The 23,315-nt window shown below is 38.3% G+C and overlaps 1 protein-coding gene across 1 annotated transcript in view; it reads left to right on the top strand.

The window, feature by feature from the left end:
* Window positions 1–23,315, top strand: part of brip1 (BRCA1 interacting helicase 1) — a 312,184-nt gene that overhangs the window by 170,139 nt on the left and 118,730 nt on the right. The gene's annotated exons all lie outside the window — the stretch shown is intronic.

The following is a 23,315-nucleotide window of genomic DNA, read 5'->3' as shown; positions in this document are numbered from 1 at the left end:
CCAGGAGGGAAATTGGTGGGAAGGGATGGCGGGGGGGGGGAACGGGGGGATGAATGAACAAGGAAGTCGCGTAGGGAGCGATCTCTGCAGAAAGCAGAAATTTGGGGGGAGGGATAGATGTGCCTGGTGGTGGGATCCAGCTGGTGGAGTGATCGGTGAGGACAAGGGGAACGCTATCCCTAGTGGGGTGACGGGAGGATGGGGTCAGAGCAGATGTGCGTGAAATGGGAGAGATGCGTTTGAGGGCAGAGTTGATGGTAGAGGAAGGGGAGCCCCTTTCCTTAAAAAAGGAGAACATCTCCTTCGTCCTGGAATGAAAAGCTTCATTCTGAGAGCAGATGTGGCGGAGATGGAGGGATTGCGAGAAGGGGGTGGCATTTTTGCAAGTGACAGGGTGGGATGAGGAATAGTCCAGGTAGCTGTGAGAGTCTGTGGGCTTATAGTAGACATCAGTAGATAAGCTGTCTGCAGAGATAGAGACAGAAAGATCAAGAAAGGGGAGGGAGGTATCGGAAATGGACCAAGTAAATTTGAGGGCAGGGTGAAAGTTGGAGGCAAAAGGATGTGATGTATTTCCTGTGGTTACCTGGGAAAATGTTGAGAGAAGGGGAGTAGTTGGTGGGCATAGAAGAGCAGAACAAAGAGACCAGGGAAATGCTCTCTTAGATGAATTTAGAAAGTCAGAGATTGACTATGTGAAGACCATAAGACACAGTAGCAGAGTTAGAGTGGGTAGATGATTCATTTACACTTAAATGACTTTGGCTACCAGTCTTCTGTTCTTTGACAAAGTACTGTGGATTGAGTTCATAACAATGCATTTCCTAAAAGATGTGAACCCAGTTCATTTGTAACAATGCTGTTCCTAAAAGCTGTGAATACCAGAATACTAGTCCAGACGCCGCTGGTGCCTCTGGGATAGAAGTGTGAAGTTTACAGGTAGTTTTGAAGACAGCATTATCTATACTTTAATATGAATTTTCCTCTATGTTAGCACGTAAAATACCAAATAAATATATTGTGGATTCGGTTTGGAACAATGGATTCCTGAATACCAGTCCAACTGCTGTTGGCGCCGGTGGGATGAGTGTAATCGGGAGGTGTGAGGTTGTATGTAGCTTCAAAAGAAAGCCTTGTCTATACTTTGTAAATATGGAGTTGTCCTTTGTGTGTGTAGCAAATAAATATCGAGCCTCATGTTGGGCAGCAGACCTTTCCACCTAAAGCATTTCTGCCTGTGTGATGCCTGCTGAACCTTGTTGAATAAAGAAGCTGCTTTGTATCTACCAGTAATTCTTTCTCCAGTGATTTCATTCACGTCGCAACAAGCAGAATTAGGCCATTTGCATTAAATTGTCCATTAAGTCTGTTCTACCATTCCATCATGGCTGATTTATTTTCCCCCTCAATCCCATACTCCTGTCTTCTCTCTGTAACCTTTGATGTTCTTACTAATCAAAAATCTATTACCCTCCACTCTAAATATACTTGGCTTCTACAACCGTCTGTGGCAATGAATTCCACAGATTCATCACCATTTGGGTAAAGGAATTTCTCCTTGTCTCTGTTCTAAAGGGAGGTCCTTGTTTTCTGAGGCTGTGCCCTTGGGTCCTAGATTCACCCCACTATAGGAAAAACGCTCTCCATGTTCACTATACCTAGGCCTTTCAATATTCAATAGGTTTATGTTACAAGATGCTGAACATGAGAGTAGGGCAGAAATTGGCAGCAGAAATGATGACATTTTCAAGTTCTGTGTGATTACTGAAAGCTACATCTTAGAAATGCTGGTTAGGTTGGTGACCGGTAGCAGTTTACTTAATTCAAAAGAAACCTACAGAGTTAATGAGGGCACCATCCAGCTAACAAAGGAAACTGATTGCCAAAATTGAATTTGTCTTCAATTAGCGAATGGTTGTTTCTAGGTTTATTTTTTAAAAACTTTGTGTTGAGCATGCCAGGTGCAATATTGACTGGTGAAGTTATAGAGCTGTAAGGTCCCTGCATTACAACTAAACCACAAGACATGCATGAATAAGGCAAATATATTTATTTATAGCTAATCTGTATATATTCATTGTGCCCAGACCCATATTTTGTATGGAAAAAAAATCACAAAATTACTTCTGAAGAATTTTTATTCTTTCATTTTACCTTCAGTTGTCTTCGACTTAAGGCAAATGTATTATTGTATTGAAGATGTAACATAATCGTGGTATGATGTTTTTTAACATTACTGTCTCCTTCCCTCTTAAGCTGCTCCTTATATTAGACCACAAGGCCATAAGATATAGTGGCAGAATTAGGCCATTTTATCATCGCTGATCCAATTTTCCTCTCAGCCCCAATCTCTTGCCTTCTCCCCTATCCCTTCATGTCCTGACCAGTCAAGTATCTATGCATATTTACGGCAGAGGTTGATAAAGATTTGGCCTCCACAGCTGCCTGTGGCAAAGAATTCCACAGATTCAGCACTCTCTGGCTAAAGAAATTCCTCCTCATTTCCATTCTAAAAGTACGCCCCTCTATTCTGAGGTTGCGCTCTCTGGTCTTAGACTCTCCCACCATAGGAAACATCCTCTCTATATCTACTCTATCAAGGCCTTTCACCATTCGATAGGTTTCAATGAGGTCACCCCTCATTCTTCAGAATTCTACTGAGTACAGGCTCAGAGCCATCAAATGCTCTTCATATGACAAGCTATTCAATCCTGGAATCGTATTCTACCTTTTTGGTAGGCTGGTCTAAGCTGGGGTAAAATTTGGTTTGATGGTCCGCTTTGGAATATTTTGCGTTTTCAAAGCAATATTACTATGTTTATACTGTAAAATGTTAAGTGCACATTCTTGCATTAAGGTAATTTTCAAAATGCATGATTGAAAGTATTGAATATTAAATGCAAGAGATAACAGGAAAAAAGATGGTAGATGAGGAAGTCTCAAGATAGCTTCATATCCTATGAAATGCAGATCTATCTAATGATCAAGCCTTGTAGCTTTATGTTAGAAGATGCTGAACAAAACCATGATTGTTTCTGCACTATTGCATTCTGTTGATTGAATGACATAACCTTCCTTTTGTCAACAATTTATATGTAGTTACAAAATTGATGTGATTAACATGTCTCTTCTTTGAGATTGTGATCAGAGCAGATCATTAAGTGTCCTTATACTCTTGGCACAAAATGGAGATTTGGATGAAACATGAGTTGAGCCTTAGCTTTTTTTCTGAATTAGATGAAGATGTCTGCATGGAATCAAGCAGTGGTACTTCACAAACCATTTCCCTTAACTGTGAAAACCACCTGTACAGTAAGGGGCTCCTAATAATCGGATTTAATCAAACAAGTAATAAAGGGATGATAAAACTATTTACAGTTAAAATATTAACCTTACAGGATTGCAGATAAGGTAAATAATCTGGCAATTTGAAAATAAATCACAGGAAACGTAACAGTAGAATTGTGAATAATATTTTAATTAGTGCTGTCCCTTGTTTTGAATTATACTGTAATCTGATTTAGATGGTTGGATAGACAATTCATTGTGCAAAAGTTGTATTTCTATTTCTGAGAAAAGGATTATAAGGAGCACGATTTAGGGTGTTGTGCTGTAATAACAAAAGAGGGCAATGTTGATTAGTGTAGAGAAGATCAAAGCTCAAGTTGTTAGAGTTATGATTTTAAGATAAAATGCAACACCTTATTGTCCTCTGCAGATTGTAATTTGACAGGATGGTTTTGTAGTGAGTACTTGAACAATCCAATACCACTTGGAGACTAAGCCCAGGGGGAATGGAGGGTGGTTAATCCTGTATGATGCGCCTTCCATTTAATTCAAAACATGGTTTCAAAGTCAAAGAATATATTTGATCCTTTATTAAGAAACTAGCAAAACAAACAATCTTGAAGTGATAAAACTAATTAAATTTAAACTAGTGACGTAACAAAATAAAGTCTTAGTTTAATAAATGTACTTAAGCTTTCTTCAACATAATTAAATGTAATTAAGAAATTTTAAGCAAAGTTGAGTGTTATTAAGCTGTCAACAAATAAAAAGATACTATTCTCAGCTCAAACAGACTAAAGACAAAGCATGAATACATAACTAAAACTCTTCGCTTTTGCTATGCCCCCTACCCAGTGACTCACTTCACAATAGACAATAGTAAACACGCAGCACAAGAAAGATAAAAACAGATACATGGCTCCAATAGGTTTGGTTGCATTACCAAATGAGAGTTGAGAGGATTGTTTTTACATAGGATTTTGATGTTCTAATCTGATAAAAATCTATAATTTCTTTCAATAAAGTGAATCAATATCACAAAAAAATTGCTTGGGGATAGATCAAAATGGCTCTTTCAAAAAGCTGGTATGCACTTGATCTGTTGGTTTCTTTGTAAAATTCTATTGTTCTATCCAATAATAATGTATCATTATATGGTTGATTTTTGTATATATACAATATCCTATCTATCAGTCTGTATGCTGATTCAGACTCTGGGGAAACTTGGCAAGTTCTTAGGCAAGATTTGAAACTAGATAAGACTTAAATAAAACCTGTTATAAATCCGGACTATTTTGACAACCCAGCCTGTCACTCATAAGAATTTTATTCTCTGTTCCCCCACCTCTGCCCACATCTGTTTTCCAGATGAGGGTTTCCATTCCAGGAGATCCATGATGTCCTCTTTTTTTTTTCAGAAATGGGTTTTCCCTTTCATCACAATTAATGTTGCCATCATCTTCTCCATTTACCACACATCTGCCTTCACCCCATCCCCCTCAAATATCAGGGATAGGGTTTCTCTTGGCCTCATGTACCACCATCGAGCCTCTGTATCCAACTCATAATTGCTGCAACTTTTGCCATCTCCATCTCCAATGGGATCCTACTACCAGGCACATCTTTTCCTCCCCACTTGCTTTCCGTAGGGATTACTCTGTCCGCGACTACCTAGTCAACTTGTTTTCTCCCACCCCCTAAACCGATTTTCCTCCTGGAGCTTATCCCTGTATCGATGCTAAGTGGCTCCACCTTCTCCCTCACCACCATTCATGGCCCTAAAGGGTTCTTCTAGGTGAGGCAGTGCTTCACTTGTGAGTCTGTCAGGGTTATTTAGTCATTTATTGCATTCGATGCTCCAGGTGCACCCTTCTCCACATCAGTGAAGTATCACTTCTTGAAGATGTCTTGGATACTATGGAAGTTAGTGCCCATAAAGGAGCTGACGAAGTTTACAACTCTTTGCAGCCTAATTTGATCCTCTGCAGTAGTCCCCCCCCCCCACCCATACCAGATGATGATGCAGCCAGTTAAAATACTCTCCACAGTACATCTGTAAAAATTTGTGCGCCTTTGGTGCCATACCAAATCCCCTCAAACTATTAATGGAAGAAAGTATTCTTTCTGCATTGAAAATTTTTCATTTTTGCCATTTTGTGAATGCAAGTATGAGTGAAGTATATGTTCTACATAACTTACTTCATTTTAAAATATAATTAATAGTTTTTTTTCATATTTTAACACCCTCATTTTGAACATCATTTTCCCTGAGTCTGTTCAATTTGCTCTATCTGGATCCTAATAAAATAATATATTTGGAAGTGCATAAACTTATCTCAATTTATCTTTTTTTTTAACCCCTTTCTTCTGGAAAAAATTCTGTTATCTCCTTCAACAATAGGCCTATCTTAAGTCTAGCTGGTGGTGGATACAACAGGTGTATGTTAGTTCTATCTATGCAAATTATGACATTTCAGTAGGCGTTCCAGGTTTTGCCTGAAACTTTTGCAATGTAGTGTTGCAGATAAGCCTTAAAGCTTATTGCATTGAGTTCCTGCCAAAAATTGTTCGACAGATGAATCCAAGTATATTAGACAGTGTTGATACTACCAGTCAAAATGATGGATCCAGCAGCATGTTGATGCTGTGATTTCATATTAAATCTAATGCAGATATATCCCAGAAGGGATGCAGATTTTTTGATGAGAGACACCATACTTGGAAATTAAAATTTATTTGTCAAAAAGACCTGTATTTTAGACCACAGATAAATGTTTATCCAAATTTCTCTTTTGATTGGAGCTGCTATGTGGACCAGAATTCTGATGCCCACCTCAAGAATTGTATTCAACTGAGAAGAGCTTTAGAAACTCACAAACAAGAGAAAATCTGCAGATGCTGGAAATCCAAGTAACACACAAAATGCTGGAGGAGCTCAGCAGGCCAGACAGCATCTATGGAAAAGAATAAACAGTCACTGTTTCGGGCCGAGATCCTTCATCAGGTCCCGAGGGTCTCAGCGCAAAAGTGACAGTTTACTCTTCCATATGTAAGAGGTTTCTTCTTTTATGTTACTGCGTTGGCTAATTAAAATGGTTTCTTTGTTACGTTAACTGCTGAGAAAGTCCTCCCGCTAGCAGTTTGTTTGGATTATGTTATTGATAAGAGCAAACGAACCAATTGGGATAGATGTTATTCTTTCTAGTGTGTCTGTAAGTTATTGTGATGCGCGGGTTTTGGGGCAGAAGGCGCGAGAGAGAGAGAGAGAGGATGGACAAGGTGCTGTGAGTCGGCTAACGGGGTCGGACCCCGAGCAGGAGTCCGAGGTCCATGGTGTTCGGCGAGGAGAGGAGACGGAGATGGACTCATGTGGAGCGTCTGGTTGACCACCGTTGTTGGTCCCAGGCGGCAGGTCGAGGTGGTCTGAGGGGATCGCAGAGTGAAGAAGGAAGGTCCCGAGCTCCAACTGTTTGTGCACGAAGAGATTGAACTTTGATAAGTGTGGCGCCTTGTATCTTCCTTTTATATTTTATCTCTATTAATTATGTAGTTCCAGTAATATCTATAAACTGTAATTCATTTAATCGTATCTGGTGTATTTTCTGTTATTTGGCGGGGTGGGGTACATCACACAGCATCCACACAAACTTTATTACCAAGTTTGGTGGGGCCGAGGGCTGTTTCCCTAGATGACAGCGGGCTGAGCGACCCTGTGGTTTGCCGGGGGGGCTACACATAGATGTTGCCTTATCCGCTGAGTTCCTCCAGAATTTTGTGTTTGGTGCTTTAGAGACTGTTGTTTGAAGAAAGTATAAAACACATAGTAAGAATGATGGTGAGCCTTGGAGAGTTCACTTTCTTAAAGTGACCACATTGTCGGTAGTGTAATCTGGTTTATTGACCATTTCACCAAATTCTTTGGAAAGGATATTATTTTCAGACAAGTAACAGGATGGGAGTTTATCTCCAAAAACATGTTGTTGACATTCTTCCAAAGAACAGAAGTAACCCCCAGATATAGAATAGTGAAGGTGAGATCAAGCAGGGTTGGATGCAAAACTATTGGATGCAGATGGTGGTAGAATACTTAACCTGTAGTTTTGTTCACTATTTCGTAAAACAGTGGATGTTAAATACGTGAAAATTAAGTGTTTACTGTGGTTAATTTTTTTCTGGAACGTCTGCAACCATTTCTTGTAGTTGAATTTTTTGATATAACAACTTAGTGCCTTAAAAAAAGGAAATTCTTTTTGACTCTCTTATCCACTTATGACTAATTTTAAATGTGTGATCATCCACTCATCTGCTAGTTTCTTTTTGTCGCAATGAACGAAATGAATTCAGTCATAACTATTGCCATGTGCAATTTTTTTGTGAAATAAACATTTTTAATTATGGGTATAATTAAATTGAATTATTACCATAATTAAAATTTAGTGTAATGATTTTAATTATGGTAATAAATATGGTATCTTGGTAAAATTTAGAACAATCTTTAATAAATAGGTGTGTCTACTTGGAACTGAAGTGGTCTGAAGAAGATTTCTAATGGTCCCTTGAAGCACAAGGCATGACCAGTTGTCTGTTTTGAATGTGTAGTTTGATCTTGTCTGTCAGAAAAGGTTTTAAGGTTCTGCCATGTGTATTTTGGGTCAAGGGCTGGGAGTACAAGAGAATGCACTCCTGGACTAGCAATATAGAAGTGCTTGTTTCATCCTATTTGGGTCTGCAATTGAAAATGCAAAATGGCATAAGAGATGTGAAGGAGCAGTGGGACAGTGTTTCTATTTGTGATGTAGATGCTGTGTCAGTAGTCTCAATATTGAAAGAATGAAGAAAAATGCTAAATGCATGTGCAAATGGTGCATAATCCTACTTCATATGTAAATGCATATATGTTATTACATCCCCAGGGTGCTGCTATTTTGTCAATAGAGATCAATACAGATTGCTCTGGGACATAAGGGGTGTGAGATTTGCTTACATGAATGACTTGATGCCAATAAATTCAAGGAGGTATTATTACAAAATCTGATTCATAGCAGTTAACTTAATTGCTCAATTACAAGTACAATTTAAAAGTCATTAAGACATGCAAACTCACTTCTGGAGCTGAATTCCAAACCAAATAAAGTATAAATTTCACTCTTCCTGCAATCTTCTAAAAGCCTGTTCATTCTAGTTGTGTGCAGTCTGGTCTCTGAAAGCCCAACTAATCCACCTATTTTCACATCTAAAGCATTACTTATCTCTACCTTCTACCATAAATTGCTAAAGTCTCGTTTGTTGTTCTTTTTTGAATGGTTGCTCATCTGAGATCTACTTCACAGACCCATCAGGAATTTTCTGTCTGATTCTGTTTTACATCTCATTTAGAAATGATGTCTTAGTATTCCGCCATGAATTTAGAAAATTCGTGTCCTCATTTCAGATCTTATGACCTCACGATAGTCTATTTCTGCAAAGTCCTCCAACCTAAATGCTTTTGAATATAAGCATGTGTGTACTCTGATTCAGTCCATGTGGTAGAACACTCAGCCATTCTGGTTTAGTACTCTGAAATTATCTTGCTATAAATTCTGATATCTGATATGTTCCTTTCAGTGTTAGCATACTTCATATGTCTAATTATTTTCTATTATCCTTGGAATTTTATAATCTTCTCATAGGAAGTACAAATGTATTCAATATATATATAGGAGTAAATGGTATTATTGAGGGATTTCTCATTAACACAAAATGTAATGTACTGTCAGTTTGCAATAGACATCAAGTGGCGAACTGTAAAATACTTTTGTTGTTGTTAAGCATGCAGCATGAGAAGTCAAATTTCAAATTGGTGGGAGAAATTTGGCTGTTTCATACCAATGAACGAATAATTAGTCATCTGTGATGCTCTTCTTTTGTTATTTGGTTTTACTTCAATGATCAGAGGCAAATTTCTGCCTTAATATCTGCATGAGTTAGATCCTGAATATCCAGCATTTGTAGTGTTATGATTTAACTTTGTCACACGAGGTTATGCTCCTCTTGTGTTGGGAAGTTGGGTGTTCTTTTGCTCCTATGTACTGTAGCATGTATTCCAAGTTGTGTGATCATGCAACAAGAGGAATCTAAAGGTGCGTTATTGTCTAAATGCAGAGAGAGAGAGAGAGAGAGGCGACAAGTGAATGAAATTCAGAGAAATATCGGTATTCTAGTGCACAAATCTTATAAGCTGGTCCAACAAGTAGTTCAGAAGACAAATGACATGTTTGAGTTGGAGTTTAAGAATAGGACGATTTTGTTCCAGCTGTATCGGGTGAGGCCAGTCCTGGAATACTGTCCTTGGTTTTGATCCTTCTACATAAAAAAAAATGGATATAATGACGTAGGAGGCAATCTGAAGGAGATATGCCAGGCTAATTCCTGGGATAAGAGGGTTGTCTTATCAAGAGAAGCTGGGGTCTCTGTTCTTTGGAGTTTTGAACAACATGTAAGATCAGAAGGGGACTTCGCAGGATAGACGTTGAGATGTTTCACTTGTGGGAGGGTCGTGTACATAGGAACAAATTTGCAAGTTTAGAGGCTAGTCATTTAACATTGAATTAAGTAAAAATCTCTTCTGCTAGAGGGTGATGAAACTCTAGAATTTTCTGTCCCAAAGGGTGGTGGAAGCTACATCGTTTTAGATATATTTATGGATGTGATAGATAGATATTTGAAAGAGAGAAGAATTGGGGGCTATGGTGAAATGGCACAGAGGAGGAGTTGAGGCCAGCAGAAACCAACGTGATCATATTTAATGATGGGCAGACTTTAGGGTCTGGTATCCTACTCCAGCTTCCATTTTCTTGTTTTCTTATGATAATATGGCTGAAAAGCAAAAAAAAAATCAAATCAGATACTATAAATCTGACAAAGATACTAATTTGAAACTTTTAACTATTTCTCTCTCCTGACCTGCTTATTTCCATCATTTTCTGTTTTAAGAAAGTCTGATGCATTTCTGTACCATACTGATAGAGGTTAGACATTTGGATGACCTTGAAATGCCTCTGTCATAATTATTTCATTAGTTATCAGCAATAGTTAAGAACCCATGGAAGACCAAGGAGGTTTCTATATTTCTTCACTATTTTTGGAGTAAATAATTTGCAGAATGCCCAATTTGTCTATTTAATATTCAATGCACTTTGAAGGAATTAATTCAATTAGAACTGTACCTCTTCCTAGAGATGCTGCCCGGCCTGCGCGTTCACAAGCAACTTTTATGTGTGTTGCTTGGAGTCTTTGAGAATGACTTTGAATGCAATTCAGAAAGTATGTATTTTGATGTGGTGACCATGTCAAAATTGTCAGGCTTTTGTTCAATTGTATTTTTATATCCACCTTTTGAAAAGAATGTGGAATAGCAATTAAGGTTTCCCTATTATTGTACTTATGCATTTACAATGCTGTGAACAAGTTTCAGAACATGAATTTTATTACAAAATAGTGTAAATGCAAACATATTTAATTGATTTAACATTACTTGTTGCACAGTTGATGTAGTCACTTTGTATAAATTGCAAGATGTGAGATATTGATGATCATTTTTTTAACCTCTGATCTCAGACGAAGGAATACTATAGTATATATTAAATTGAGGAATGCATGTGGTAGCACAGAGATGGAAGAGATTAATGATTAATTTAAGGAAACAAAAATTATTTTCCCTATATAGTTCCTTAGGGATTTAGCATCAGAAGTCTTTAATGGTCTCACATTCTAAAATCTGGTAAGTTATATGGTAATTTGAAAGTTAAATTTGATCTTCTTTGACCCACTTCCAGTTTATTGCAGAGTGTTCCTTGATTTTGCTGCTGTTCTTATTAATGGAGAAAACAGAAGCAAAATAATGAAGATTTGAGTGTGGAAAAGAGCTTTCAGATCAGTCTTTGCCCCAAGGAATTATTTTAGCTTATCCTAAGATATAAACATGGCAGAATTATAGTTAAATGAAGCTATAGGCTCTCAACAACTTGAATTAATAAAAGTATTGCTGCAGAGTGTTATTTACACTGTTAAGTTTGTTTTTCTTAATCGTTGTTTTGAAGCTCCACCACCATGATATGAATTTTGGCAGACCAAATGACAAAATGAAGCAGAGACTGAATTCTTTATAAAGCAGGCATAGATAAAGAGTACACCAATATACTGAATTACATAGAGATTTCAATATGGAAGAATTAAATATTTAATCCAAACAGTCTTTGTTGAAGTTAATCCTATACAAACAGATAAGCAAATAGATCTGATTACATTTCACACTGTTTCTTTATTCCTTTGGCATTTTCTTTACTCCTGAATAATATAATCTTAGCTTTTGCCTCAATTGCTGAACCTAAAGAAATTCCTCTTATATCATGTGTCAAATCTCTTACATAGAATCCTTTATTGAAATGATACCGTTTTTTAATCTGATTAACTCCTGGGGACAGTCAGGTGCTTTTTGTTGTTCCGGTATTTCATATTAAAGCACTTATAATCATATTACTAAAATCTGTATTTTTATAGTGAATAAAGACCTTTCTCCCCCAAGTATTTCCCAATAATTGTATTTCCTCTTGTCAGCTATCACCCTGGTGAATATCATTCTATATCCTGGAACCCAAAAGGGTTTTAAGCAGGGTCATCATAATCTCTTTTCTTTCATGTGTTTATCAGTATAGAGTTGATGTTGATAATGAAAATTTCCAAATTTCCATCAGTTATATTTTATGTATCAGCTATATTTTCCATCATCACCGTGGTTGGATGATGAAGAATGATGCTGACATTCAGGCCCTGATTGATTAAAAAAGAAAAGGCCACTGCATGTGATGAAACATCATCTCATGCGGAAGAAAGACTTGCGTCAGCAACTTAAAACTGAACCATGAAGGAAGGTCATTGCATAAGTGATGGCCAGAAAAGGCCAAAGAAATTAAGATTATTCTGAGAAACATAATATGGGGTTCTCTTCCAGCAAGCAAAGGCTTTTTATGCCCAAGTTCCTGTGGATGATGCTCCATAAGGGAAGTAAAGTCACCAAAGTTGGTGAAAGAAGCATTTGAAACTCTCCTAAACAGTGAATTAACTGCCACTATGGAATCCATCTCAGTGCTCTAATAGAGAATTATAACTCTTCCTCCACCCCATCATTATTTTATCCTTAAAGAAGTCAGTTGTGCCATCATGCAAACCTAGAAAAACTGGCTAGAGGGGCATAAGTTTAAATTCTCCTGGATAAAGAACTGGTACATAAGCTCACAATTGCGTTATATCTGGCCTGTTGAGAAAATTCCAAAGGACTAGGGAAATGTCAATATTTTGAAATCTTTGAGAAAGTAGATAAGTCAATCAAACCAAATCAAATTGCAGTTTAATTATCATTTAACCATACATGGATACAGTTGAACAATATAGCCTTGCTCTGGGGCCAAGCTATAAAACATACACAGCACATTCGAGATAGCGAGTGCATATATAGTCATGCAAAAAAGCGTGTGTGTTTGTGTGTGTGTGTGTGACATATATATATGTCCCCCAAGTCCCTTAGTGACATGCCCCGCAAATTGATGGTGCAGATCCCAGCAGTCCGTAGACGAACACACATGCAATCCAGCTTGTCATTCCACTGATCAAGCACTGGGGGGGAAGCACCAGTGGGAGAGGCCAGCCCCCAAATGAACATGGAAGCCACACTCTGGCACCTCCCCTCCTGGACAGTGGCAGGCAAGCTCACTGCTTGAGCCCTAGTTCTCACTACAACCTGGGTCATGCAGCTACCCTGCCATCTGTTGCGCCACCAAAGAAGGGAAAAAGGCTTGCAGTGTCTTGCGATTGCAAGAGAAATGTTCAAGAAAATCACTGACAATTACACTGCATGCTGCCTTCGTACACCAACTCTGATGCCTTCCTGTGGCAGGCAGCAACAAGGTCTGCACCAAGTCCAGCAACTCTGCCAAAAAGCAGATCACTGATGGGGTGGACCTGCAGTACCCGAAGTTCTTGGAATCCAGCATTGTCTTGCACTTTAAAAAAAGAATAAAACACCTTCGGTTGTCCCCCGAAAGGCCACTGCATCTGAACACACTTCCAGTTTACTGGAAGTAGATCTTACTGAAAATCAGGGTATGGAAATTAGCAAGGAATTGACTTGCTGTCTACAGCAGGTTAAATTCTTGTTGTACTGTATGCTCATCAAAAAATGGTGGCTTTTTTTCCCCAAACCAACATGCAAATCCAAACCCACCTAATCTAGTGGTCAAGAAAACTGGTGTGGAGATTACAAGCTGGAGGAGTTTGCATTCAATTGTTCTCAATAGAGTCGCAACACACATCAGGCAGTGGCTGACTTCTTCAAATGGAAATGAAAGGAGAAGAAGAAGGAGTATGGAAGGCAGACCGCTTATGGATAAACAACTTTACCTTCTGCAGGCAGTGTGTTGTTCTAGAACTCCCAACTCATCTTGGAGCCTATTAGGTTCAAAGGTTCATTTTATTGTCAAAGTAAGCATGTGCTATACAACTCTAATATTTGTCTTCTCCAGATAGCCATGAAATACATAAAGAAAAGGAAACAATACTCACAGACCCCAAAATTCTCCACTCCCTCCCCTGCAAGAAAAAACAGCGACAATAGCATCAATTCTCTTTCTTGCAGAGAAAAATGACAAAAACAGTCTCAGATCCTCTCACTTGCAGAGTAGACCAGCGACAGTAGCATCAAAACTCCCAGTCTCCCCCCCATCCCCCCCCCACCTTACACACCCTCTTACATTAGTAAATTTGTGGTGGACGTTCTTCTCAAATTTGAGTCATCGAGTGTGGAACCCAATATTTAACATGTTACTTTTGATCTTAAAATTTTTGCTGGAGAAATCTGAGTTCTCCCATGGAACATACTGCTCCGCAGCAGCCAGCAAATTTGTCGCACCGGTTCCCTAAACATTCATTCATATGTGTGGACTGTATGAAAGTCAGCCTGAGGATGATCCCCATGTCTTTTGCAATCTGTTCTGTGTTAAAGCATGTGACTTTGTTAACCTATTGTCTTGCCTTATCCGCTTGACCCAGTGTTGAATTCTGTATAATTGATTACCTGACTCTCCCTTCCACTGCAGTGTTTTCATTCTACTATTTTTTAAATCATTACCTAGAACTTAATACTTCAAGACTCACCTCATTGTCAGTAACTTAATTTTACTCACGTGCTTGTGGAGTAATGTGCTATTTAGTTTAAAAAAGTGTTATTGTTTTAACATTTTTTTTCTCTCAATGGATTTTATAATTTGCCTGAATTTTTTATTATTCTTATGGTCCTGTGTCGACTTAAAACACCACAGCTTTGCTTTGTGATTATTCTGAACATTGTGATAGTACAAAGTAATCAGATTCAAAACTAACTCTGGTCTGTCATTCTACCAAGTTCTTGATAACATTCCTGCAAACTGATTGAATTTGCAAGACCAGCTCTGGAGAAAAATCTGTACCCTGTCATAACTTTATTTAAGGTTCTATCAAAGCAGCTTCCACAAAAAAATTGAAACAACCACTTCTTAAAACCAACAATAAAGCACATTATTTTAATTTGTCTAGAAAAGAACAAACATTGTTCAGGTGAATTCAGATAGGACAAAGGATATTTGGACCTCATGTTTAGCTGTCGAATTTTTATGCATTAGAAGATGGGCATGGATTCTCCAAGTTATCCCAGATGTTATATATGAATCCCATATCTACAAAGATTATATGTCAGGATAATTTAGGGGGGCCATAATCATGGCCCTCATTGAGAAAGGAGTCAACCTATGTCTCTTTATATGAGAGTGATTGGTGCATCTTCCTCAAAATTTGCTCCCCTCAAAAATTTGTTTCCATCTTTCATCTATAGACTGGTATACAGTCTATGATATTAACCAGCCAAAAACCCAAACTCCTGAAGATAAGTATCAAGTAAGGCTATGTTACTATCTCATCATGTTTCTCAATCTTTTCATCTCAATGCCTCACCTCCAAAAAATCTTCCTGCTGGAGTGGAAGGCAGCTAACACACATTGCCACCACTCCAGAAACAAGTTCATCCCAACTTCGCAATCGAGCAGCTACGCATTGCATGGGTGCACATTCAAAGGGTAAGCTCCAAGTCAACCTCTACTTGTTCACTGAAACACAGGAGAATGAGTTTTGCATTCAACATCTGCAAAACCATGGTCTTTTTCCAAACCCTCTAACTGCCGCCCCCCCCCCCCGCCCCCATCCTATTGCCTTAGGAAATGTGGACCATTTTGCATATCTTGGAAACTACCTCTTAATGAAAGCAGATGTTACTAATAAAAGCCATACGGCCCACGGTGTTCCAACTTAGCCTTAGATAGGTTAAGAGAAATTGAGAAATAGTCATAGTCATACGTTATTGATCCCGGGGGAAATTGGTTTTCGTTACAGTTGCACCATAAATAATTAAATAGTAATAAAACCATAAATAGTTAAATAGTAATATGTAAATTATGCCAGGAAATAAGTCCAGGACCAGCCTATTGGCTCAGGGTCTCTGACCCTCCAAGGGAGGAGTTGTAAAGTTTGACGGCCACAGACAGGAATGACTTCCTATGACACTCTCTGTTGCATCTCGATTGAATGAGTCTCTGGCTGAATGTACACCTGTGCCCACCCAGTACATTATGTAGTGGTTAGGAGACATTGTCCAAGACAGCATGCAACTTGGACAGCATCCTCTTTTCAGACGCCACCATAAGAGAGTCCAGTTCCATCCCCACAACATCACTGGCCTTACTAGAATGAGTTGGTGTCTGCTACCCTCAGCCTGCTGCCCCAGCACACAACAGCAAGCGTGATCGCACCAGCCATCACAGACTCGTAGAACATCCTCAGCACCGTCCGGCAGATGTTAAAAATGAAGAAGATTAAGACCTCAAATCTGGTGCATGCATATAGTCTCCCTGGTCTCAAGAAAGATTCTCAGACATGAATTGCTTACACCAGCCATCTCAAAACACCTGGAGAGGCAGCAACCACATGGTCTCTGCAAGGTGCTATAATTGGCAGTACTGCTGAACCAATATCAACATTCTCATGTAAGCCAATGTAGAGTCTCTAATTGTACTCAGTCAGCTCTGATAGGCAGACTATATCAGTTGGATACATATAGGTTAGATGACTTAAATATTCAAGTAGTTAAATAATCTTACAAAGAAACAATTTTAATTTTTCTGTCAGGTTGATTTAAAAAAAAGTATTGTTGATTATGTCTACTGATTTCAGCGTCCTGAACTGTGCAGTCTTGTTTGGCCATTTTAGTAGACCACTAAAGAGTCCGACACACTAGTGGTCTGGTGTTGCATTCTGGGGAGTTAAGTAGGTGATAAAATATCTTCCTAGAACTGGATTTTCCTACAATAATTCAGTGGCTTTCTTGAATTTAAATTCTGCAGGTGTCGCAATTCTGTCTGTTAGGGATTCATCAGACCTGCTTCTCCATCACCAGCCTTGTTCTTCCACCTCCTTCACAACTCCCTTTCTCTTACTTGTTTCTTTCCGGTTCCTAACCCACCAGTATCCTTCACAATATCCTCAGATGTTTAAAATGTTTTGTATTTTTATTTAAACTTGGAAGTCACTTTATTGAAATTATTTTATTTTAGTTCTAAAGGTTATGCCTAATTCTCTACATTTATTTCTTTAAGATACTTCTTAAAATCTTCCTGACCAAACTTGAAGTCACTATTCTAATCTCTCCATGTGTGGTTTTGTGTTTATTTTAATATGCAGTGCCTTGGGATGTTTCAGGGGTGCTATCTATATAATACAAGTTGTTAGTTAATTAAAATGATTTGTTTCCCAGTTTCTTGATTATGTAGATATAAGCTGCTGTCAGTGCATGAAGCAGTCAGTACAGATTAAAATCAAAAATTTCTGGGCAACCACAGAGATGTTCTTCCAGATTAGGATATTTGATTTTAACATGTACCGTTTCTGCAGCAGTTTCCAATACAATTGGAGAATGGAAATCTGTAATTGAGGTATTTAATTATTCTTGTAAAATAGCTCTGTAATGAATGCAGGAATGCAAAGTTAAAAGTTCTCAGCAAATCCATGAGAAAAGCAGTAATGCAGAAGGAGTTAGGACAATTGTGTCATCTTTGCATGTCATGAATTGAAAGTTTTGATCAAGAAGAAATTTTCTTACTGCTTTCTAAATATATAAATTGTTTGGAGGTGTGTGATCTGCTGTTTCTTGCAGGATGCAGGCCCAATGATATTGTAACTTTTACTCTGTTTAGGCCACAAAAACTCTTGGTGAATAGAAGTGCTCGACATCCACTCACTAAATTTATGTCGTCTTAAAAAGTGTTCAAAAATGTATTGTTTTAAATATAAACTTTGAACTGCTGGTATGATATAGAAGAATTACAGTATATGGTCAAAAGAAACTGAGTGCATTAGAAAACCTGATAAACTTTGCCTTGACTGGTAATGCTGTGATTTTCAGTGGGTGGTGATGTTAATGTTACTTTTGCTCAGATTGTAAAGGTCACACTTTAAAGATCCTGATTACAGAGATGGGGGTTTTTAAGTACAAATATGTATATTGTTAAAGATACATCTATGTATGTAAATTACACTAAGTGACATTTAAGATAAATATGAAGTGAATAAAAGAACATAATAAATTGGAGCAGGATGGAGCCTTTTGGTCCCTTGTCATTCAATAAGATCACTGTTGGTTTTTCTCTTGATGCCCAACATATTCCTAATTTATCCCTTAATTTCTCCAGAATTCTGTTAATCTCAGTTTTAAATGCAATCAATGACTGAGTCTTCATAGCCCTTCAGATTTAAATTACTCCTAATTTCAGTCCCAAATTGCGTTCTCATTTTGGAATAAAGACATAGTTCAGCCATGAAAATACCCTCCCTGAATGTATTCTACCAAGTCCTCCATAATATTGTATGTTTTTGGTCTCTAAGTAAGAGGCCTACCTCCTTAATCTCTTTTTATGGCAGATCTGTCATTCCAGGAATCAGTCTCATCTTGGCTGCATTGTCTATATGGCAAATATACCTTTTTAGGAAGTGAGATCAAAATTGTACACAGCACTCAGGACTCATGATGGTGGCATATTTTTATTCTTGCGCTCAAATAGTCTTGCAATTAAGGCCAGTGTACCACTTGGATTCCAGCTTACCCTACTTGATGAATCTGAGTTAGCTTTCATAGAAACGTACAGCTCAGGAACAGGCCATTCAGCCCACAATATTGTGCCAAACCAGCTAAAAAGCACATTTAAAACACCCAAACACTAATCCCTCCTACCTACACAATATCCAGATCCCTCTATCTTCCTTATATCCATGTGCCTATCCAAACGTCTCTTTAAATATCTCTAATGTATTTGTCTCTACCACCATACCAGCCAGCATTTTCCAGACATCCACCACTCTGAGCAAAAAAAATTTACTCCTCACATCCCCCTTGAACCTATCCCCTCTCACCTTCAGTCCATCCCCTCTGGTATTAGACATTTCAACCCTGGGTACAAGATGCTCTCTGTCCACTCTATCTATGCCTCTCATAATTTAATAAACCTCCATCAGATTGTCCATCAGCCTCCGGTACTCCAAAGAAAACAACCCGAGTTTATCCAGCCTCTCATGATAGCACATATACTCTAACCCAGACAACATTCTGGTAAACCTCTTCTGCACGCTTTCCAAAGCCTCAGCATTCTTCCTACAGTGGGGTGACCAGAACTGTATGCAATACTCCTAACGTGGCTTAACCAGAGTTTTATAAAATTGTAACATAACCTTTCGACTATTGAACCCAATGCCTTTACTGATAAAAGCAAAGGCTCCTTAATCACCTTATTGACCTGTGTAGCCATTTTCAAGGAGCTATGAACTTGGATCCCAAGTTCTTTCTGCTCAGCAACACTTTTAAGGACCTTTCCCAAAACAATGTACTACCTCCTTGCATTTGCCCTTCCAAGGTGCAACACCTCACATTTATCTGGGTTAAATTCCAACTGCCATTTCTCTGCCCATATTTAAAACTGATCTATATCACAGTGTATTCTTTGCCAGTTTTTTACACTATCCACAACTCCACCTATTTTGGTATCATCTGCAAACTTACTAACCTACCCATCTACATTTATATACATTACAAACAGCAGAGGTCCCAGCACAGATCCCTGTGGAACTCCACTAATTACCGACCTCCAGTTCGAATAAGCCCCTTTGGCAACTACTCTGTCTTCGATGTGCAAGTCAGTTCTGAATCCAAACGGCCAATTCACCGCAGACCCCACACATCTTAATCTTCTGAATTAGCCTCCTATGAGGGACTTTTTCAAATGCCTTACTAAAATCCATGTAGACAACATCCACTGCCCTACCCTCATCAATCTCTCTTGTCACCTTGTCAAAAAAACTCAGTCAAGTTAGTAAGGCATAACTTGCCATGCACAAAGCCATGCTGACTTTCCCTAATTAGGCCATGGGTTTCCAAATGCTTATATATCATATGCCTAAGAATTTTCTCCAGCAATTTCCCTACAACTGACATGAGACTCGGTGATCTATAGTTCCCAGGATTTTCCCTTGTTCCCTTCTGAAATAGAGGTACAACATTAGACACTTGTCAGTCCTCTGGGACCTTGCCGGTGTCTATAGAGGGGACAAATATACTGGTCAAGGCCCCTGCAATCTTGTATTTTGCCTCCTTGCCTCCTTCAATAACCTGGGCCTGAGGACTTATCCACCATAATGCTCATTAAGAGGCCCAAAGCTTCTTCCTTCTTAACCTCTAAACACCCTAATGTTATTTATACTTTCATCAAAACACAGATCCATGTGAGCATCAATATTTCTCAGTATTTTACCATTTAAAAGAATATTCAGAATTTTTCTGTTTCCTAAATGAAGCTAATAACTTTATGAAGGTAGAGTTTAGTATAGTGTAAGTTGTAATGGGTCATTGGACCAAAAGAGCCTGCTACCTTTATGTATCTCTAAATGAAATAAAAATTAAAACAGAGTTGGTAGGATCAGTTTTCACATAATGATATTGCATGTTGTGATGTGATGGCGCATATGGCAACAAGGAAAAAAGTTAACAAGTTTGACAGTAGATGGAAAATTATGGGTATGGATTTGAAAGGTATCATTTAACTTGTGTCAGAATCAGTTTGAAAGTCTTAAATTGTAAATAACTTTACCAGAGGCATTCTTCAAAAAAAAATTGGTGTGGATTGGGCTGGTACTAAGAAAGGAGGATGATTGAAAAAGATGTGCAATCTTTCTTCGATGTTATGCCATGTACAGTTGTATTTAAGAGTACCCAAAATTTATTTTTTCATTGAAAATAAATTTAAGCTTATTCATGGATACTATTTCTTCATCAATTTGGCATATTGAATGAAAGCGATATTATTAGAACTGTGATGTGTATTCTCTCAATATCAAATGAGGAGAAATTTTATCTCATTGGCATTGTTTGTCTACATAAAATATCAAAAAATAAAGATTGGCTTTATTAGTCACATGTATATTGAAGCTGATAGTGAAATACATTGCTTGCATCAAATCAATTAATCAAAGATCGTGCTAGACAGTCCACAAGTAATGCGACGCTTCTGGTGCCCAAAACTCACGAATCCTAACCCAGGGATTTCCAACCTTTTTTATGCCATGGGGCCTTACCATTAACTGACCCCACATTGGGAACCCTTGCCCTAACCATACATCTTTGCAATGTAGGAGAAAACCAGAGCACCCAGAGAAAACCCATGCGATCATGGGGAGAACGTAGAAACTCCTTACAGACAGCGGCTGGAAGCCTTTCCACATTGGTTGTTTGTGTGTAGTTTCTCATTGATTCTTTTGTTTTTCTTTGTATCTACTGTGAATGCCCACAAGAAAACTAATCTCATAGTAGTATATCATGGCATATACTACCCTGAGTAATACATCAAAGTGACAGGCTTTGATATTAACTTTACTTTGAACTTTGATACCCCCACCTTGCCGCTGGTGCTGTAAAGCATTGTGCTAACTGCTATGCTGTCATGACTATCAGCCTGTGCAAGTTGAAGGTCAGCATGATAAGGAGGCAGCTGAGCCAGTGTCTCATTGATTCATTGATCTATGTTCAATCTTAAGCCCCGTGTGCTATGTCCCTGTGTCCATGTGCATTTGCCCCCAAGTACTCCGATTCCCTCCCATGTTTCAAAGATCTGTTGGTTGGCAGCTTAAACATTTTTCTTAGAAGATACGACTCTTTAACTTTAATTCTGGCCTCTGACACCAAATTTCCAGTGTCCTGGGACCCTGAGATGCTTTTCGCAAGGGTTAAAATGTCTGGTACTACGAAATATACATTTAAGGTGGGAAGAGTTAGCTCAAAGGAGATGGGTAGGATACTTTTTTTTAAACTACAAGTGGTGGGTGTGATGGTGGAAGCGGTCGGGTGCTTCCAATGGTGCTGCATCGGCAAGTTTGCGGCGCTTGGAGGTTCATGGCAGGGAGAGTTTCTCCCTTCTACCGTCTGCGAGAGGTGATGAGGCTATTAGGACACTTTGAGACTTTTTTTTACAGTGCGCATGGTCTGCTCTTTATCAAATTACGGTATTGCTTTGTACTGTTGTAACTATATGTTATAATTATAACATATAACTATATGTTATATGTTATAACTGTACCACTTCCTAGAGATGCTGCCTGGCCTGCTGCGTTCACCAGCAACTTTTATGTGTGTTGCTTGAATTTCCAGCATCTGCAGATTTCCTCATGTTTGTGTTATAATTTTGTGGTTTTTGTCAGTTTTAGTCTTGTTTTATCCTGTGTTTCTTGTGATATCATTCTGGAGGAACATTGTATCATTTTTTAATGCATGCATTTCTAAATGACAATAAACAAGGACTGAGTGTTCTCATAATCTAATCTAAAAAATACGATAAAGCGGTTTATATGCTCTAGATAGCCAGAAGAATGTGCTGAGAATAGAGTAATATGGACATTGTGAAGGCAGAAGGGATTAATTTACTTAGATATTTAGTTACCAGTTCATTTAGTCTGGCAAACATTATGGGCCAGAGGACCTGTTCCTTTGTAGTTCTATGTTCTATAATTCTACTCTAAATTGTCCATAGTGTAGGTGGATGGTATGAGAGTCAAGCTGCATGGAAAAAGTTGGGGAAAGTGATTGATGGGAATGCTCTGAGAGCTGGCAGAGACTCAATGGATCAAATGGTCTCCTATGTTGTAATTATAGAATAATAACTACAGCATCTGGAGGTGTGGGACTTGAGGCTTCTGAACCTCCTGCCTGATGATAGTAGTGAGAAGAAGGCACCATGAAAACAGCAGAGGTTTATCTTCTTTACCATTACATATAGATCTCTCTACTCCGTGATCCATAGAAAAAAATAATAAAGAGGACCAAGAAAATTGTTGTCAGACCCTGTGTGCCAAGGCCTTTAGGAGATACTTGAGCAACATTTTACTATTTACTGTACATTTCTAATTGCTGCTGTTAATTAGTGTATAGAACCTGCTTATAGTGAGCTTTGCTACAGGGAAGCAGTATAATGCAATTCCTCCCTAAACGTGATGCTTCAGTAAGTTGATTATTGTGAATATTTGCACTGAATTCTTACTTGATAATTGACAAAATGATGGTTAGCAATTGAATGTAAACTTGTGCCTTTGATGCTGTACTACTTGTATGCAGCCAAAGCATTTACTAAGAGGTCAAAGTACTTTCCTTGATAGCTCATAATAGTTTTTTTTCACTGTTAACTAGACTGTGTTTTACAGCCCATGACATAAAAAATATCCAAAAGATAAACTCTTCATGTTTTTTTGTATGTACTCTATTAATCCAAGAGAAATATAACATTTTTACATGGTTTTAACTGGTCTCCATATAAATTACATGGGAACTGCTTTATCTAAATGTATTCTTCATAATTACACCCATTTGTTGGTGGAGACTC

Source organism: Mobula hypostoma, chromosome 23 (assembly GCF_963921235.1).
Source record: "Mobula hypostoma chromosome 23, sMobHyp1.1, whole genome shotgun sequence".
In the NCBI taxonomy this organism is placed as follows: Eukaryota; Metazoa; Chordata; class Chondrichthyes; order Myliobatiformes; family Myliobatidae; genus Mobula; species Mobula hypostoma.
Note: the sequence above shows the minus strand (reverse complement) of the source record. Positions and strands in the feature narration are given on the sequence as shown.